The 17,738-nt window shown below is 44.2% G+C and overlaps 1 protein-coding gene and 1 long non-coding RNA gene across 6 annotated transcripts in view; one reads left to right on the top strand and one right to left on the bottom strand.

Annotated features, from left to right (window-relative positions):
- The window catches only part of BBS9 (Bardet-Biedl syndrome 9), a 300,830-nt gene that overhangs the window by 148,127 nt on the left and 134,965 nt on the right, over positions 1 to 17,738 (top strand). The gene's annotated exons all lie outside the window — the stretch shown is intronic.
- On the bottom strand, positions 4,896 to 7,221 carry LOC141551997 (uncharacterized). Its single transcript, XR_012485031.1, has 2 exons — positions 6,883 to 7,221; positions 4,896 to 6,509 (listed from the first exon to the last, which is right to left on the bottom strand). It is a non-coding gene; the product is annotated as an uncharacterized LOC141551997 (long non-coding RNA).

Here is a 17,738-nt window from a genome sequence, read left to right as displayed (position 1 = left end):
CAGTGAGGGAGAGAAGATGTATTAACCCGGGTAAGTAGTAATGCTGGGGAAAGGGACTATTGGCAGTTGCAGAGTCCAGGAAGGCCTCATGGAAGGCTGTGGGTAGGTAGTGAAGTCCCACTGCTAACTACGTTCCCCTTAGCTATAGCTTCTTTTCATCTTCTGGTTTTATTTTTCACAAGAATGTCATTAAGATGGAGTTGAATTCTTTTAGTAGGGCATAGACTTTTTGGTATTTGGCCAAAGAAATCAAATTAAGAGTACCAGCAATTAAATTAATTTTTGTAGACAGTCTGTGTTTCTTTCGGGTGTTTTCAAAATTTATTAGTTGTTTTAACCTTCTTTTCTTTTCAGATTTTGAATTCCAAGTCCCTTTCCTCCCACCCACCTCCCACGCAACTAAAAAGCAAGTAAATTGACATCAATTAATTATGTACATGAAATCATGCAAAATGTATTTCCATATCAGCCATATTGCAAAAAACAAAAATAAAGAAGGCAAGAAAATTATACTTTTTTGCGCTTGGAGTTCTCGAGGTAGTTAGCAGTTTTTTTTATCATGAGTCATTTAGAATTGTTTTGGATTGTTGTATTGATCAGAATGGCCAAGTCTTTCAAGTTGATCAGCGTTACAACCTTCGTTGGTTTGTCTTACTTCACTTTGCATCTATAGGCAAAGTAGCTATAAGCAATAATTTTTATATTTTATAATTAATAATTAATAATAATAATAATAATAATATATTTGCCCTTAACACAAGAGTATTCCATCACAATCATACACTGTAACTTGTTCAGCCATTTCCCAACTGATGAGCATCTCCATAGTTTCCAATTATTTTCCACCACAAAAAGAGTGGCTTTAAATACTTTTGTACATATAAGCCTTTTTCATTTTTCTTTGATTCTTTGGGAAATAGACTTAGTAGTGGTATTTCTTGATCAAAGCGGATACTCAGTTTTTTACCCTTTTGGCCATAGTTTGGAATTCTGCTGCAAATGGTTGAAACATTTCACATTACTAACCGTGCACTAAGGTGCCTATTCTTCCACATCTCTCAAGAACTGATCACCTCATAATTGTTTTAATTTGTATTTCTCTAATGAGTTGTGAGTTAGGACATTTTTAATATGAACAATAACTTTGATTTCTTCTGCTTAAAAATGCCATTTCCTATCCTTTGACCATCCTATTAATTGGGAATGGCTCTTGTTTTTGTACATTTGACTTAATTTCCTACATATTTGAGAAATGAGTCCCTTAGCAGAGAAACTTGCTGTTTTTGATATTACTTCATTATTCACAGTACTTTTTAAGCACAATATAGTTTTCATGATTATGTTTTTTTAATTAGGTCAATTTTTGTTTTGCCTATGATCATGATTGCTACTTTGCCTTTTCGACTTCAATTGAAGCATAATAAATTCTGTTCCAGCCTTTTATTTCATCTCTCTGTGTGCCTTTCTGATTCAAGTGTGCTTCCTGTAAGTATCATATTGCTAGATTCTTGTTTCTAATCCATTCTGCTATCTGCTTCCCTTTTACGAGTGAGCTTATTCCATTCACATTTAGTTATGATTACTCTATATTTCTCTTCATCTCATTTTCTTCTGTTTAGCCTTGTTTCTCTCTTTTTATCCGGTTCCTCCTTAAAAGTCTATGTTACTTGTATTGGTCTACTTGCCATCTAGGGGAGGGCGTGGGGGGAAGGAGGGGAAAAGTTGGAACAGAAAGTTTTGCCAGGGTCAATGCTGAAAAATTACCCATGCATCTATCTTGTAAATAAAAAGCTATAAAAAAAGTCTATGTTACTTCTGACCAGTGTCTTCCCTAAAGTACTCTCCTTTTTGTCACTATTCCCCTACTCCATCCTGAGCTCCCTTGCTTTCTTTCTCTTATTTTTCTTTTTCTCTTCTTTCCCTATTAGATAAGATAGATCTTTGTACTCAGTTGAGTATAAATATATATTCTTCACTCTTTGACCAAATTCTGATGAGAGTAAGATTCAAGCACATCCCCCCCCCCATTCATTTTCCTTTCTTAGGTAAAAGCTCTTCCTTGAGTGCTTATTTTACGTGAGAAAAATTTCTCTATTCTACTTCTACCTTTCTCCATCTCACAGTGCAGCCCTCTTTCTCATCTCTTCATTTTTTTGGAGATCATCTCAACATAATTGACTCATCCCATGTCTTCTGTCCATGTAAATGCCTTTTTAATTGCCTTAATAATAAAAAGTTCTTAGGAATTACATGTATCATCATCTCATATAAGAATGCCAACAGTTTAACTTTATTGAACCCCTTATGATTACTCTTTCATGTTTACCTTTTTATGCTTCTTTTGAGTCTTGTGTTTGAATGTCAAATTTTCTCCTTTCTCCTGGCTGTGTGGCCCCAGATTCACCCGTTTGGTCCCCATTTGTTTGGAAGGCTTCCTGTTGTTGCCTTTTATTGCTTCCCCAGTGCCTAGGGCGCTTCTAGCACAGACCCAGACCCTCACCTGGCCCTATCTGAATTCCTTTAGCCTGGCAGAACCTGCCAAGAGTTTGCCCCATACCCTCCGGTTGTTGGGACGGCGGCCATGACGTGAGGCATCCTTGGCCTAGGATTTCATGGTTACATTGAGCCAAAAGCGCTGATGTGATATTGGGCCGCACTTCCAAGAAGAGGAAGGCTTTGGATGCTTTGTATCTTCCCCTGCTGAGGCTACATTTGGGGCTGTGTTCAGTTTGAGTTAGAGAGGGTGCAAGAAAAACAAGACAAGTTTTTGTCAATGCCTATTTTATATAATAATTCTTTATATTTTGGTCACTCCTCAGAAAACAGGCAAAGAAAGAAACTCCCATGGGCTTCCTATTTCTTACTGATTGCCTCTCCTTAGTGACACAGTCAAATGAGCACCCCCAAACCACCATTCAGTACAGTGACCTCATCTGACCTCATAGTCATCAGTATATCTTACTATATACTCCTTCCTCTTTTTCATAAGGAGGGAATAAATTTCACTCCCTGCTTTCCAAATCACTCAACAGATTTTTCACTTTCTTATAGTTAGACTTCTCTTAAATGAACAATTTAACTCACTGTATTCATTCCATACCTTGATCTTTTGATTCTGCTCATTTATTTCAGGCTTTGTTCATCTAACTCTTACTAGGTTTCTCAGAATTCCTCATATTATTTTTTATTGCACAATAATATTCCAGTAATCCATATACTGTAGATTTTTTTCAGCCATGCTCTAATCATCAGCTACCATACATAATGCCCCTACAAAGACTTTGGTCAAACCGTTGTTTCTGTCTTTTGATTTCCTTGAGGCATATTCCCAGTAGTCAGAAGTCTAGGTCAAAAGGCTTGAATGATTTAGTCATTTGAATTGAAAAATTCTAAAATAAGTCCAAAATAGTTTATTAGTTCACAGGTTGTTCCCCTCACGTCCATCCCCAGTAGCGTATTCATGCCCTTATCTCTCCCTGTCCCTTCTGATAATGATTTTTCCCATTTTGGTCATCTTTGACAATTTGATTCTAATGCTTGCCATTCCTTGGTTACTCTCCAAACATCTGATTCATAGAATAACTGGAAGTCAAGACCTGCTTTGACCTGTCCCCTCCCACTGTGGCCAAGATTTCCCTGTTTGATTTGTGTGAGAACGCAGTGACCTTTGAACTCTTTTAAATTCCCCATCTGTTATGATGAATGTCATTGACTCGTCTCCATCACCACCTAGTAAGGCAGCAACAACCCCGTCGTGGGCTGGCTGTTAAGTGGACCAGTGGGTTGCCGCCATCTTTCTCTCCAGGACAGATTATTAAAATCCTGGAGTAGTTTGCTCATTTTTATTTTCCAGACTTAAACCTCCTTGAACGAAAAGTTAAAATTCCATAGGGTTCTCAGACCTGTGATTTATATTTCATTGGGTTAAATAATTTCCCTGATTCAGAACTGAAAGTATAACTCCTGCCATAGGAAATGAATAATTGAGAACGACCATATAGAAGCAGGATTATGTTTCTTTATAATGGACACTATGGAAAAATGCCATTGAGAAGTACTGGAGAAATTTTAGAGGAAATAGAACTTGGAATTCTCATGAAACTTGTTTCCTGTTTTTCATTGCATGTACTTGCTGCTGTTTGACAGTCACTTACAACATAAAAGGAGCTTAAGATTGATGCAGTCTGGGATTAATTCTGGTTATTATTCAGAAAGATCAGTCACTTACAGGAAAACAAATGACATCAGGAATATTTTAGTTTGACTTTTCCTGAATGAAACATTTTGAAGTGAAAATGCTAGTGATGTTTTATGGATAGGAAGGGATGGAGAAGACAGAGCTGACATAAAAGGAACCTTTGTGGCACAGAATTGGCTAATTGGACGAGAACTCAACCAGTGGCCCTCGTGGATAGGGAGCTGATCTCAGAGTCAGGAAGATGTGTGTTCAGATCCTGATTCTGACACGTTTGGACTGGGCCACTCCACTGCTCTAGGCAGCTTTGTAAGACCCTGAGTTGTGGATCGGTCAAAGTGGGAGTGGGCCGCTAATGAGATCTCAGGTCCAGTGCAAAGAAAGAAAAAGAAATGGGCCCAGGAGACTCAGTTGGTCTGCTAGGACAAGGAGTTTACCTGCTGCTCGAGGAGACAATTCATATAGGAAATGAATATGTAACATAGCGATAAGGTGACTAGTTAGCCTTTGGGGAGGCCCTGGGTGCTGGGCCTGTGATGATGTGGGCAGTGTCTTTTGTGATGCTTTAAGAATGGTTTCTTTTTTGGTTTTGGTTTTGTTTTTTTTCTGGTAAAGTGGAACTTAAGTGCTGTTTTAAATAAAGGTTTATTTTTGTTAATACAGTTAGGTTTTTAATGCTATAATAGGGGAAAAAAGCCAATTTTGACACAGAATCATACATCTTTATTCACTGGGTCTGTGCTCTCCTCCATGTGGGCATTTTCTCCACTGGCCTAGATGGCAGCCCACTTATGCTACTTTATCCTTTGTCAGTTAATCAGGGGGAGTTTAAGTGCCGGGTCCTGTGCCAGACTTTGGGCATACAAAGACAAAAGGGAACCAGGTGACCATTCTTATCTGTCTTATCTCTGTCTTAATCCCTGGATCCTCCACAGACTGTTCAATAAGTAAAATTTGAAAATACCCCAAGGGCCCAAGTAATAGTGACATGTCTTGTTAAGTCTCTTTCCTCCCTCATCAGGACAGTCAGCCTCACCCTGGAACCTCCCGTGAGCTCTGAGGAACCTTCTCCCCAGAATATCTTGTTCCCACTCTTACCCATTAGTGGGTTCCTCTTGGGACCTCCATTTTGGGCAGGCGCCATTCTGGCCCTATCTGTGCTTCTGACTTTCTGCGATTCTATGCCCCTGTGTGGTCACCTTTCACCCCCAGCCCCTTGCCCCCTTCTTCAGCCCCCTTTAAGGTACTTTTCATCACAAGGTCAGCTCCCAAAGTTGGGATCCCTTCTTCTGGCTTATGTTTGTACCCTTAGCACTTGGCTCAGCGCCTGGCACAGAATGGCCCTTAGTAGATGCTGGTTGTCCACTGGATTGCCTTACAGCATCCTGTCTCTTCAGGGTAAGTCAGAAGTGCCCAGACCAGGATGCTTCCAGAGGACGTGCAGACATCCCATGGCTCCTAATCCAGCCGTTCTGCCCCGTGGCACTCAAACGGCCCGGCCCATTTAAGCCCAACTGTCGCATCTGCTGGGAAGTTCCCTGGGTGCCGCCTTCGCTCTCCAGACTGCAGTCCTGAGGATGGGGACACTTAGCTAATTGGTCTCTTGGTTTCCATTGAAGATTACTGTCATTGCTTTCAAATGGCTAATGACAAATGTTTATTGCATTTGGCAGAAGAGCCGGGGAAGGTCGATTCCCTTCATGTTCTAAATTCTTGGTGAGCGTTGGCTTGGCAGCGGGGCTGCCTACGGTGGGCCCTGTAAGCTGAGAAGGGAAGCGAGACGTTCCCTCAGAGTGTGGCCCGCACGTTGGTGGGATTCAGTTACCCGGCCCATCTTAGTCAGACACTGGCCCTCTGTTGCAGGGCCTGGGAAAAGGCTCAGTGAAGGAAAACTCTCATTTGTTGGATGACACACGTGATGTAGCTGCCGATAGCTCGTGCTGGGGGTACTTGGGCTTTTCTCTTCTGCATCTGAGAGTGCATTAGGGAAATTTTAAGAGAGGCCTTGTGGTTTGGAATTTGCTATTTGTTACTTTTGCTGTACTGAAAATTTCCATCCAGCCTGTTTGTTTACATGGGAAGGATCTTCCAGATCAGCAGGCTTCGGCTGTGAGAGGTTTTTGGACCCCAGGGTTAAATTGGACCTGTTTTTGTCCATTTTGCCATTAGCAAGCTTGGATGCTTTCCAGTGATGGGAGAGCCTGTGGCCTGAGGAGTGTCAGTGGGCTACTACGGTTGCCGCTTGTTTATTTTTTCTTGTGGACATTAGAGAAGGGTCTCTTCCACCGGAGGGAGCAAGAAAGGCCATTGGGGTCTGTAAAAAAAAAAATTACCTATGCATATGTACTGTCAAAGAAAATATTATAATTATAAAAATTAATTAAAAAATAGTTAAAAAAAAAGAATGAAAAAAAAGAAAAAAAAGAAAATGGTGAGTGGGTGGGGAGGGAGATTCTGCTTTTTCTCACAAAATAGAGAACTTGTCATCTTGGGATTATATGTATATAAGTGTGGGCTGCCCCAGTGTGGTAGTTCATAATTAGGGATGTTTTCTCAAAACATCTAGTCTCTTTGGTTCAGTTTCCATGTAGGAGAAGGGTCAGAGACATCTGTCCTGATTGGCTGGATATCCCTTTAACAGATCATACATAGGCCTGATTGGTCCGCATCCAGGACTTTGGACTTACCTAAGAGGGACTCATAGATGCAGTCAGGCAGCTTGGATGGGCTCTGACCACCTGGGTTGGGTGAGGAGGAAGGTAAGAGGGGAAAATATTCCCTCCCCCTCCCCACTGGGCTATGCTGATTGACTTCTGGGATGGCCCGTGGGAGGAGGCTTGGGGGAGTAAGATGGTCTGGCCTCCATAGGCCACTTATTGGCTGCTTTCACATTGAAATGCTCCCTATAAACGTCACTTTTCAGTTTCTCGCTTCCTTAGTCGTTTCCCCTTCTTTTTTACCCAGTTTTGCTATCTCACAAGATGACCAAGAGGGAGGTAAGACATTTATAAAGCCTGAATGCAAGTGAGTGAGGGCTCTAGCCCAGCTTCTTAAACTGTGGTTTGTGACCTCACAAGGGGTCTTGTAACTGAATGTGGAGGTCATAAAATCATGATTTCTTACCAGTAAATGTTTGGCTTGGATACCTCTTTTATATAACTATATACCTGGGGTCGCTTAAAAACTTCCCCAGTAAAAAGGGTTCTAGTGGAAAAAGTTTAAAAGCCCTGGGCTAGCGGAACATTTGAGTTATGGCTGTGCTGAAAGAGACACCTGCGGACTGAGGCAGAGCCGAGACTTGAATCCGGGTCCTCTGCACATTCATTGCTCTTTCCTCCGTACCTTAGAACTGGCAGAACGTTTAGGCCCGAGGACGTAGCGTTCCGACCGTGGCAGTGTCTCGTTTTCTGCGTCTCCCGAGTGCTCACATCCCACTGCCTCACTTAGAGGGGCCCAGGGAGATTGGATTAGCTTTTAGAAGAGCCGGGGGAGTGTGAGTGTTACTGCTTGGTAATTGGAGTTAAGTCTTCTTAGATGGAGGCATGGGACCCTAATGGCAGTTTAATGAGTGAGACACACACACGGAGTGAAGAAAAGGCCTATTAGTGTCTGAGACGTCCCAGTTCTCGTGTCCATCTGGCAGTTTCTCTCCGGGGCATTTGCATTTTTTATAAATGGGCTGGGGCCTTCTCCTCAGTGCTGCCTTCTTTTGCAGTGGTCTGTTTTATCTTTCTGATCGACCACACTGAACCAAGCACCAGCCTCGGCCTTGGGGGCTGCTGATCCAGGAGGGGCGGACGCTTACTCACATGTCTCAGCCCGGAACCCAACATTGGATTTCGCTTTTGTTCTGGGTCCGGGCTTTTTGCGGGAGAGTCCTCGCAGGTGTCCTGTTAGAGACGTGACCAGAAAACCATTCCGAGTCCATTCCAAGGAAGTGGACGTCTTATCTCTTTGTGACAGTCATGATAGGAAAACAGAGGCAGCCCCCCATTTATCATAATGGTTGGCCATGTTACCCGTCTTCCTGTTTAATTGCGGGGCACACAATGATTCCCTTTGTATCGGACGTCTTTCGGTGGCACCCCGAAAAGATCGAATTCAGAACTGGCCGTTGTATCAGCTCCTAGGGGCCTCCCCCATTTTTTAAGGGAGAAAAACTAAAACCAGTTACATGATGTGCCTTTAATGACAGAAAAGAAATAGAATGTTCTCAAGCAGTTTCATCGGCAAGATTGGGCAGATCATTTCAGTTGAAAATTGTCTCTGAATCCCAGGGTCCTAACGGCATTCAGAGGAACAGGGCTGAGCAGAGGGCGATTGAAGTCGGTGGTTGGAGGTGAAGGTGGCTAAATTCTCTGGAAAAGAACAGTCAAGGTCAAGGATGTTTTGTGTAATTAAAAGAAATGGACTGGTATACTTTAAGGCACATGTTAAACTTGTTAAGGGTAAAAAAAGTTCCTTTTGGCCCAAATAACCTTATTTATACTGATTCATTCTGGAATCCTCTGCTTTTGTCTTGGTTATTATATTATTCTTGAAAATAATATAAGCAAGAGAGTCTTTTGCTTAGGGGCGAGAGACCTGGATGCAAATCTTACCTCTGAGAATCACTCACTAGCTGCGTGAACACATACAAGCTTCTGAACCTTTCTGATAACTCAGTTTTCTCATCTGTAAAATAGACATGATATGTGCTTCTGTGGGTTAAATGGGGTAATGGATATAAAGCATTTTACAGAAATGCAAAGCACCATGTGTCATTTACATTAAAATATATTTTCATTGAAAACTGTTAAAGATTTTCTGTAAAACCAAATAATGCTATTATGATGTATTTAGAAAGGGGATTCTATGAAAGAAAGTAAAGAGAGCCTAGAGCTTGTTTGTGGGAATTCACTTGGGCGTTGGGGCAGGGATGAACTTGGCTCTTGAGGAGGAAGAGGAAGGAGACAGGGCAGGGAGCAGAGGAAGAAGGGACAAAATCACTGGGCACTGATGGAGCCGTTGTCCCCGGGCTCCCCGCTGCCAGCGCCGTCCCCAGCTTTCACCTTTCACTGCTTTATTTGGTTTCATTTGACTCAGGCTCATGTTGTTTTCCTGGCGTGGGGAGGGCCTGTCAGTAGAGAGCTCAGCACGTGTCCCCTGCTCCCTGCCTTGTGTGTTCTGCACCAAGTCCCTCCTCTGAGTCTCAGTTTCCCCATCTATAAAATGAGGAGGCCTTCTGGAGCCCCCTGACGGAGCTGGTGGCCTGCCAGAAACATCTAGGAAGGGTTGGCTGTGTACCTTCCCAAGGCGATGCTGAGCTCCATGTGGAGGCTCTGGAGAGTGGGAGGCCTGTTTGTCTGTATTAATGTCTAGTTGTCTCAATGAGCATTTTGTATAAACCGATAGCCCGGGTCGATACCTCATTGACTTGATTTTGTAGGATTCTTTTGTGTTCGTGCAGGGGAGATGCTGATAGTTTGCCGTTAGGATTGCTTGATGAAGACATTGGTGAGTTTCCCTGATGATGTAACTTAAGTTGGACAGATCTCTTTTCGCCCCTTGATGATAAGGAGTTACTCCTGCCCAAGGAGAAGAATCGTTCCCTGGGGACCAAGTGTGAGGCTGGCGTGTCCGGACCTCACCCCCCAGCTTCTGACCCCTAGTGGAGATGAGTCACCAAAGGCCATTTCCTTTTTTTCTTTTTAAAATTTTTATTGAAGCTTTTTATTTTCAAAACATGTAATGCTAATTTTTCACCATTGACCCTTGGAGAACCTTGCGCTCCAATTTTCCCCCTCCCCCCCATCTCCCCTAGATGGCAAGTAATCCAATATATGTTAAACATATTAAAAATATAAGTTAAATCCAATATATGCATACCTATTTACACTATTATCTTGCTGTACAAGAAAAATCAGATCAGAAAGAGAAAAAATGAGAAAGAAAATAAAATTCAAGCAAACAACAACAAAAAGAGCAAAAATGCTATGTTATAATCCCCACTCAGTTCCCAGCGTCCCTCTCTGGGTGTAGATGGCTCTCTCCATCACAAGATCATTGGAACTGACCTGAATCATCTCAGTGTTGAAGAGGGCCACGTCTGTCAGAATTGATCCTCGTATAGTCTTCTTGTTGCCGGGTACAACGATCTCCTGGTCCTGCTCACGTCACTCAGCATCAGTTCCTGTAAGTCTCTCCAGGCCTCTCTGAGATCATCCTGCTGGTCATTTCTTATAGAACAATAATATTCCATAACATTCATATACCATAATTTACCCAACCATTCTCCAATTGATGGACATCCATTCATCTTCCAGTTTCTGGCCACTACAAAAAGGCTGCCACAAACATTTTTGCAAATGTGGGTTCCATGAAAGGCCACTTTCTTTCTTCCTCCTTCCCTCCCTGTCTTCCTTCTCTGTCTCTCTGTCTCTGTCTCTCTCTTCCCCCCTCTCCCTTCTTCCCTCCTTCCCTCCTTTTTTCCCTCCCTCCCTCCTTGGTCACCCAAGTGCCAGGCCTACTGTGGGAAATCAAAGATAATATCCTTGCTCTTAAGGTAGTTAATGATTACAGAGTGCCAACTATGTGCCAGATATTGTGCCCAGCACAAAGCGGGTACAAGAAAGACATCCCCTTCTCTCGTGGACCTCATGGTCAAGTGGGAGAGAGGCAAAAGAGATGAGAAGCAGAGGGAAGGCTCTGGGATTAAGGGGAGACTGTTGGAGGCTTCCTGCAGAAGGGGGGATTTTAGGTGGGACTGAAGGAAGCTGGGAGGGGAGTTGAGTGGGGAGAGCATGCTGGGGCTGGGGTAGGGAGGCCGCTGGGGAAAGTGGCCAGGCTCAGGAGCTGAAGAGTTTGGTTAAGTGGTGGGAGGAGGCCCGTGCGGGCTGCAGAAAGCCAGGAAGGTCTGAAGGACAAGGAGGATTTCATAGTGTGTCCTGGAGGTGCCAGGGAGCCCCTGCTGTTTATGGAGTAGGGGTGTCGTGGTCAGGCCTGCGCTTTGGAAGCATGATGGTGAGGGGGAACAGATGGCCTGAAGGGGGGAGAGCCTTGTGGTGGGTGGCCCCTTGACCCATCTCTCAGCAGCTGTTGCAATGGGTTGGGGGTGAGGTGGAGAATTAGGGAATACAGGCCTTGACAGCAAATTGGAGATGGGGAGGGGCCAGACAGGGTACCCCATTAGCATCAATCTGTGAAGTATGCTAAGTAAATCCAAGGTGATGGGGAGACGGGAGCACTGAGGGTGAGGAGGGAGTGGGCCTCCAGGCCCGAAGCACGGCCTGTACACCCATAGGAGCGAGCAACAGGGAGAGAGCCATTTGGCTGGCTATGGGAGGCGAGGGATGGACTTGGGGTTGGGGAGGCAGGTCGTGGCCTGGCTGGCAAGGGCTGGAAATGCCCCCGGGGTGATAAGGCAGCTCATGTGGGAGTGCCTGTTGGTGTTCTGCCTCCAAGGACTTGTGCGCTGACATTTGACCTCCTACATGCCCCATGAGGTGGCCCTTTCCAGTGTCAGCGCCTCTGGGCCTGACATAATCCCCGGCCTGTGAGGCCTTGAGGAGCCCTGGAGCTTCTTGGGAGAGCAATGAGGTCACAGCCGATGGAGGGTTTGAGACGAGCATATCTGAGCCATGGTGGGTGTCTTTGTGGGTGGAGGCAAGATGGCGGGCATCAGAAATGATGGGGCTTTATCTCTGCTTTTCCTGCTTTCTTGTCCCTTTTCTCCTGGTGATACCGCCGAGCACTCAGTACCCCAAGGCAGGGTTGGATTCTCTCCTCGGTGGGCAGTCCTGCTCCCAGAAGACATTTGTTCCCCGGCCCCTGGAGTCTCTTTCCTCTCCTTGGGTTGGGCTCCTGGGGAGCTTCCAGGCCTCTGTTATTCTTTGCACAAGAAATATTCCATGGAAAGCTCTCCCTGGGAAGCTCTTGGGAAGATTTACGGGGTTATAAAGTCTGAGAAGGGGTCACTCTGGCCTTTTCTTTCCAAGCACAGAGACCAAGCCCTAATGTTAGCAGGTATTAGTAGAAATTGAGACGCATTCTGTGGGTGCTGGGATCGGCTCCAGCATCGGGGCCGGTGGCTCCCGGGGCAGGTGGAGGGCGAAAGCTTTTCCTCAGTAGGTGGTGAAACAAGTTCGCCCCATTTCTTCCCTTGCATCTGGGTTACTGACTCCTCTCTGACACTGTTTTGTGCAGTATTGGGCCGAGACAACTGGATTTTCTTTTCACCGAAAGAACTCCAGTCAGAACGTTGACTGCAGGTGCGATTTTGGGGTGAGGAGAGGTGGGTAAAAAGCTGCAGATCTATGGGGAAGATGCCTCCTCTCAACCAATCACAGATTGTCCTCCTCATTTTGGGACGTAACAAATAGCTCTTGAACCTTCAGGGTTACACATGGGGAAAACACGAGCAGTTTTAAAAGGATGAAGGCATAAGTTTCTACCTGTTAACAAAAGGAAAAGCTAGGAGCAAAGACCAGGGACTTGATTGATTGCTAATAAACATTCGGCAATGATAATAATAGTCCTAATTACGATGGAGACATTTATTAGCTTCTATCTTCATTTATTGTGGTGTGGGCTGGGCGAAGGAGAAGGGGTGTGTGTGTCTTTTCAGACTGGGTGACATTTAATGAGATAAAGGATATGCACAATTAGCCATCCAGATGGGCGGTATGGAAAATGAAGCTCCTTTAGCCATGTGCAGGCCTTTCGGTTTTTCCTTGTCGAAGGGCCCTTTCTTTCTGGATCATCTGGGATGTCTGGCAGAATGAGGGACTGTTCCAGCAGAGTGCAGCAAAAGACAGGCCTTGGAAAAGGGACCTTTGTCCTTCCTTCTTTGGAGAAATTGTCCAACTCCTGGAAACAAACAAAGGTCTTAGGAAAAAGGCCATCTTCTGTTACTTTCAATTTGGATATTTTTTATTTTTAAATGTACTTGGGAGAATCAACTCTTCTAGGGGTGACTGTAAAAAAAAATCATCTTTTTTTAACTAAGTGAGAAGAACATTACTGTGATTATAACAATGGTTGCTTTATGGTAGAATGTAAATAATTAATTTTACTTTTGGAAAAAAAAAATATTCTCATTAGAATGCTGTAAATTGATGTATACCGCAACAGGTAAACTTTTTTTGCTTTTACAAACGAGCTGATTTCCCTCCTTTTGTGAGACTGGAGTTTCTGTTTCTGATTCTCGGCCTGTGGCTTCAAACTCCCCTCTGTGTGATAGCCTGGACAGCAACTGGACTCCTTGGACTTCAGTTTCCTCACTTCCCTCTACATGCTGTTTGTCTTAAGGGCAAGAACTTACATTGTGCTTTTTATCCATAACTGTCACAGTGCTTAGCACTCAGTAGGTGCTTAAATTCTTCTCTTGATTGATTGGTCTGTAGATTGGGGATAAGGATGCCTCTAGGAGCTCTCTCTCTCTCCGGGGGTGTTTTGAGGTCCAAATGGCATGTATTTTCCAAGTGCTTTGCAGACTTTTAAGAAACATATAAATACCAGCTTTAATAATGCTAACAGTGATTACTCACTTGCAAAAGTAAATGAAAGTATTGTAAACCTTCAGCATTCGACTCCTCTTGACTCTCTGGGGCTAGATTCCATTTTTAGAGCAATGGCAGGGTTTGGGAAGAGAAAGCTGGGGCCCGGTCCAGCTGTGCTGCCCAATATCTGGGATGCTCCAGGCAAGTCAGTACCTCTGCCAGCTTCCTTCTCTTTAAAGTTTGGTTTGGACCCGGGTACTTCTAAGGTCCCTCCTCCCAGCTCCAAATCTGGGATCCTGTGATCGTTCTTACATTTTCTCCTTGATTTTTCTGTCTTGGTGAAGCATCAGTTTCTCCCTGTGTGGTGTTCCTTTGAAAAAGTCATGTCCTCTTCCTGGTCTGTGATGGAGAAGATGGCGGTCCTCCACAGATTGGCAGCTGGCAGTGCTCTGAATAGCTGAGTATGTGTATTCCAGGCTCGTTAATTTGACTTAAAGATTAGGTGTACCTGTGTTTAAATGTCAGTATACGAACATAGCTCTGGACTGGAAGAGGCGTGTTTTTTGGAAGATCTCCCGTTCCCAATTATACAGCACTCTGTTCTGCTCCACTGGCTTGGATCGGCAGAGTCAACAGTGAGTCACCAGGATGACCTTCATGGTCATCACCAGCTCAACCCCAGACTGCGGGAAGAGCTGCCTGCACTCCTGGGCATCTCATTTAGGAAAGATGTGGGAGCAACCTGTGTGGGGAAGGCCTTGGGTTCCTCCCATAAGGATGGGCTGAAGGAACAGGGGTCATTAAACCCTTTGGGGGCTGCAGGAAACAGCGTAGGGCTCAGGGTGAGGAAGACATCAGACTGAATTCTGCCCTTCCTTTCTCTGGGTCTCCTTTTGTCTGTCTCTCTCCCTATAGATATATACCCATCTATATATCTCTGTGTGTCCTCTGGACCTCAGCCGTGTCAGCCCTTACATCGTTGTAGATTTTGCTTTATATCTCTAACGGTCATGGAGATAGAGAATCTCCCCCTGGACAGGAACTTCGGACATCCTCACGGGGGCAGGAATTTGCTCTGTTGTAATTCTAACAAAAGCCTCCTGGCCCTAGCAGTCTCCATGACTGAAGCAGTTCTCGCTCCCTGGATACCTTGGGTTCAACTTCTACATGGGCTTGTTACCATGTTATCTCCCATTATAATGTCAGCCCCTGGAGGGTGGAGACAATGGTATTGTTTTTCATTGAGTCCCAAGGGCCTTGCCTGGTGCTCATGTTTAATGAATGTGTGATTGATTGACCACTTGAAAACTCATTTATTTATTGATAATTCAGAATCTCTTTACTTAGGCCAGTCCCACTTTGGGATCCCCACAATTATTAGGAAACCTTGGCTCGTACAGGGTGTCCCCAGGGTCTCAATGCATGTTGAATCTTAGCCCAGAGACTTTGGGAATAAGCTGTATTTGTTCAGTATGTTTGCCCCCAACTTAGGGGACAAACTTAGTTGCTTCTAATTTGTAGTGTCCTAGATTTAAAAATGAATGAGACCCTGGAGTATCTGGCATTCTGCAGGTGTCTAATAAATGCTTGTTGGCTGTTTGGAAGCCATCTCATCTGATTTGGGATGTAACTGGCTTTGTGGGGTTGGAACTTGGGCTTTTCTTCTCCTGGGAGCAAAGAAGGCAAGGCGACTGACTCCTCCTTTCCCCTGAGTTGTTCTTCTAGCTGTAGATAGCTCTGATGCCCTCCTCCCCCAGTGATTTCCTAGTCTGTTCTTTTGGTCATTTACCATCCCGGTCACCTTTCACCAGACCTGCTGCCATCGGACCATCACATTCCTCCAGTGTGACGCCAGAACATGGCCTGCGTGGTGGAGCTTAGCCAGGGCAGGGGGGTCACCTACTTGGCTTCTAGGAACGTGATTCAGGATGGCCTGAACTTTGGGGCAGATCTCGGGATATTTCAGAAGTCACTTGCTCCATTTTCCATTTTTTTTTTTTTTTTGAGGCCTAGAGAAACAGAATGTCTTGCTTTGGATCACACAGGTAACAAAGAGCCAGCTGTGTCCTCCAGGCCGATGTGGACACTCTTCCCCCGAGGCTTTGTGGCCTCTTGCTTCCAAGTTCACTGTCAGGTAGCCATGTCTCTCCCATTCTGTCCACCATCCAATTTATTTTGTCTTAATTCCAGTGTTGACCTTTGCTTTCATTATTACTGAATCCCATCATGCTCTCTTGAACCCATCACTTTAGCCTCCTGAAATCTTCTGGACCCTGACGGTCAACTGCTCTCTTCCAGTTTTCCATCATCTGTAGATCTTCATCCAAATCTCTGACAAAAATGTTGAATTGATTTGGGTATAAAAGAGGTGAGCCGGAACGCCCTCAATGCAGGAGCCCTCCCAGCCATCACATGGTACCCTTCCTGCCCGCCCAGCGGCCCTTTGGCCCTGGCGTCTTCCTAACTTAACTTACTTCCAAATTCCTACAATAAACCCTTTTATTTATCAATCTAAAAAAATGTTGAATTGAGTGGGCATTTGGGCAGAGCCTTTCCTAAAGCTGTCCCTCTGAAGAGATGTCAGTCCCTTCATCATCATCATCATCAGGCTCAGGTTCAGGTGTTAAGTAAACCCCTGAACTTCTTGGCCCTACTTCTTGAACATGAATTCACTGTGGCTTTTTATTGAAGTGGATGGGGGGGGGGGGATGCCTCATCTACATGAATTCAAATCCAGCCTCAGACACTTCCGAGCTGTGTGACTCTGGGTAAGTGACTTAACCCTTTTTGCCTCAGCTTCTCATCTGTAAAATGGGCTGAAGAAGCTAAATCATTTTAGTAACTCTGACAAGTAAACTCCAAATGGGGTCCCGGGTAGTCTGACTTGACTAAACAACAACTGTAGAAATAGTTGGACTCTTCTTCCAATCCCCCTATATTTTGTCAGATAACATTTATAAAGTACAACTTTTCTAAATGTGTCCATTTCTGTTTATCATTTATTCTAGGAGCAGGTAAGGTATCACCTTAGGAAATGATTTCTGCTGTTTTGGGCCCTGAGATTCTCTCAGTTGTCTTAATTGGGCAGAACTATTGATTGAGATTTTGAACAGTTCATTCTGGGTCCCTGCTTAGTGATCTTTGCCTCAAGCCCATTCCCTGAGGATGTGGGAGAAACCTTGAAAAAATACCCCTGCCTTTACATAACAGATACGACTTAGACAAAGCTAGAAATATGAGAACCTCTCATTTTTTTTTTAAATTCTTGAGAAGATACAATTTAAACATGCCTCAGTTTCCTGTTCTGGCTCATTCCTGACATATTTGATTCCTGGAAGTTTTCCCCGATGTTTTTGCCTATAACTGTTATGTTACAGTGTTAACAGGTCTAATAAGATGGGGTTTTAAAATATTCTCCTTCTCTCCCTGATGTCCTCCCTTCCCTGCTCTTTCTCTTTCTGTCTCTTTCTCTTCCTCCCCTCTCTTACTTTTTTATCCTTCTCTATCTTTTCTTCTCTGTTTCTGTTGTCTTTCTCCTTTCCCTCCCTACATACAATAATCACACAAAGGGAGCTTTGAAAATCACACAGGAGATGCTAACTGTATTGGGATGCTGAATGGAACCTGTCCTCTCACGTCATTTGGCCAAAATGAATAAATAGCAAGGCTGGGCTCCTTTGCTTTCTTGACTGTTGAACAGAAACGACATGTTCCGTGACAAAACCAGCTTCTTTATTTGGGGTTGCAGATTGAAGACAACTTGGCAAGATATGAAATCGTGGCAGGATAATACATCCTCTGTGACTAAAGAGCAATGTTTGGGTCTCTTGCCCCAGAGTTAATAAGAGTTCTGATTTTTTTTTTCTGCATCTGTATTTAGGCGGTGTCAACTATTATGTCTAGAAAATGACTATTAGTGGATTTGGGTTTTAAGGAACTTGAGGGAAATTTTTAAAATTGCAAATAATCTGGTTCCCCACTCATCCCTTCTTTCCAGGGAATAGCTCCATTTCGTAATTGAGGCCCTTCCTTGGAAAGGAGCTGACAGGTCCACAAATGAGTGA

This window comes from Sminthopsis crassicaudata, chromosome 1 (assembly GCF_048593235.1).
Source record: "Sminthopsis crassicaudata isolate SCR6 chromosome 1, ASM4859323v1, whole genome shotgun sequence".
Taxonomy (NCBI): domain Eukaryota; kingdom Metazoa; phylum Chordata; class Mammalia; order Dasyuromorphia; family Dasyuridae; genus Sminthopsis; species Sminthopsis crassicaudata.
Note: the sequence above shows the minus strand (reverse complement) of the source record. Positions and strands in the feature narration are given on the sequence as shown.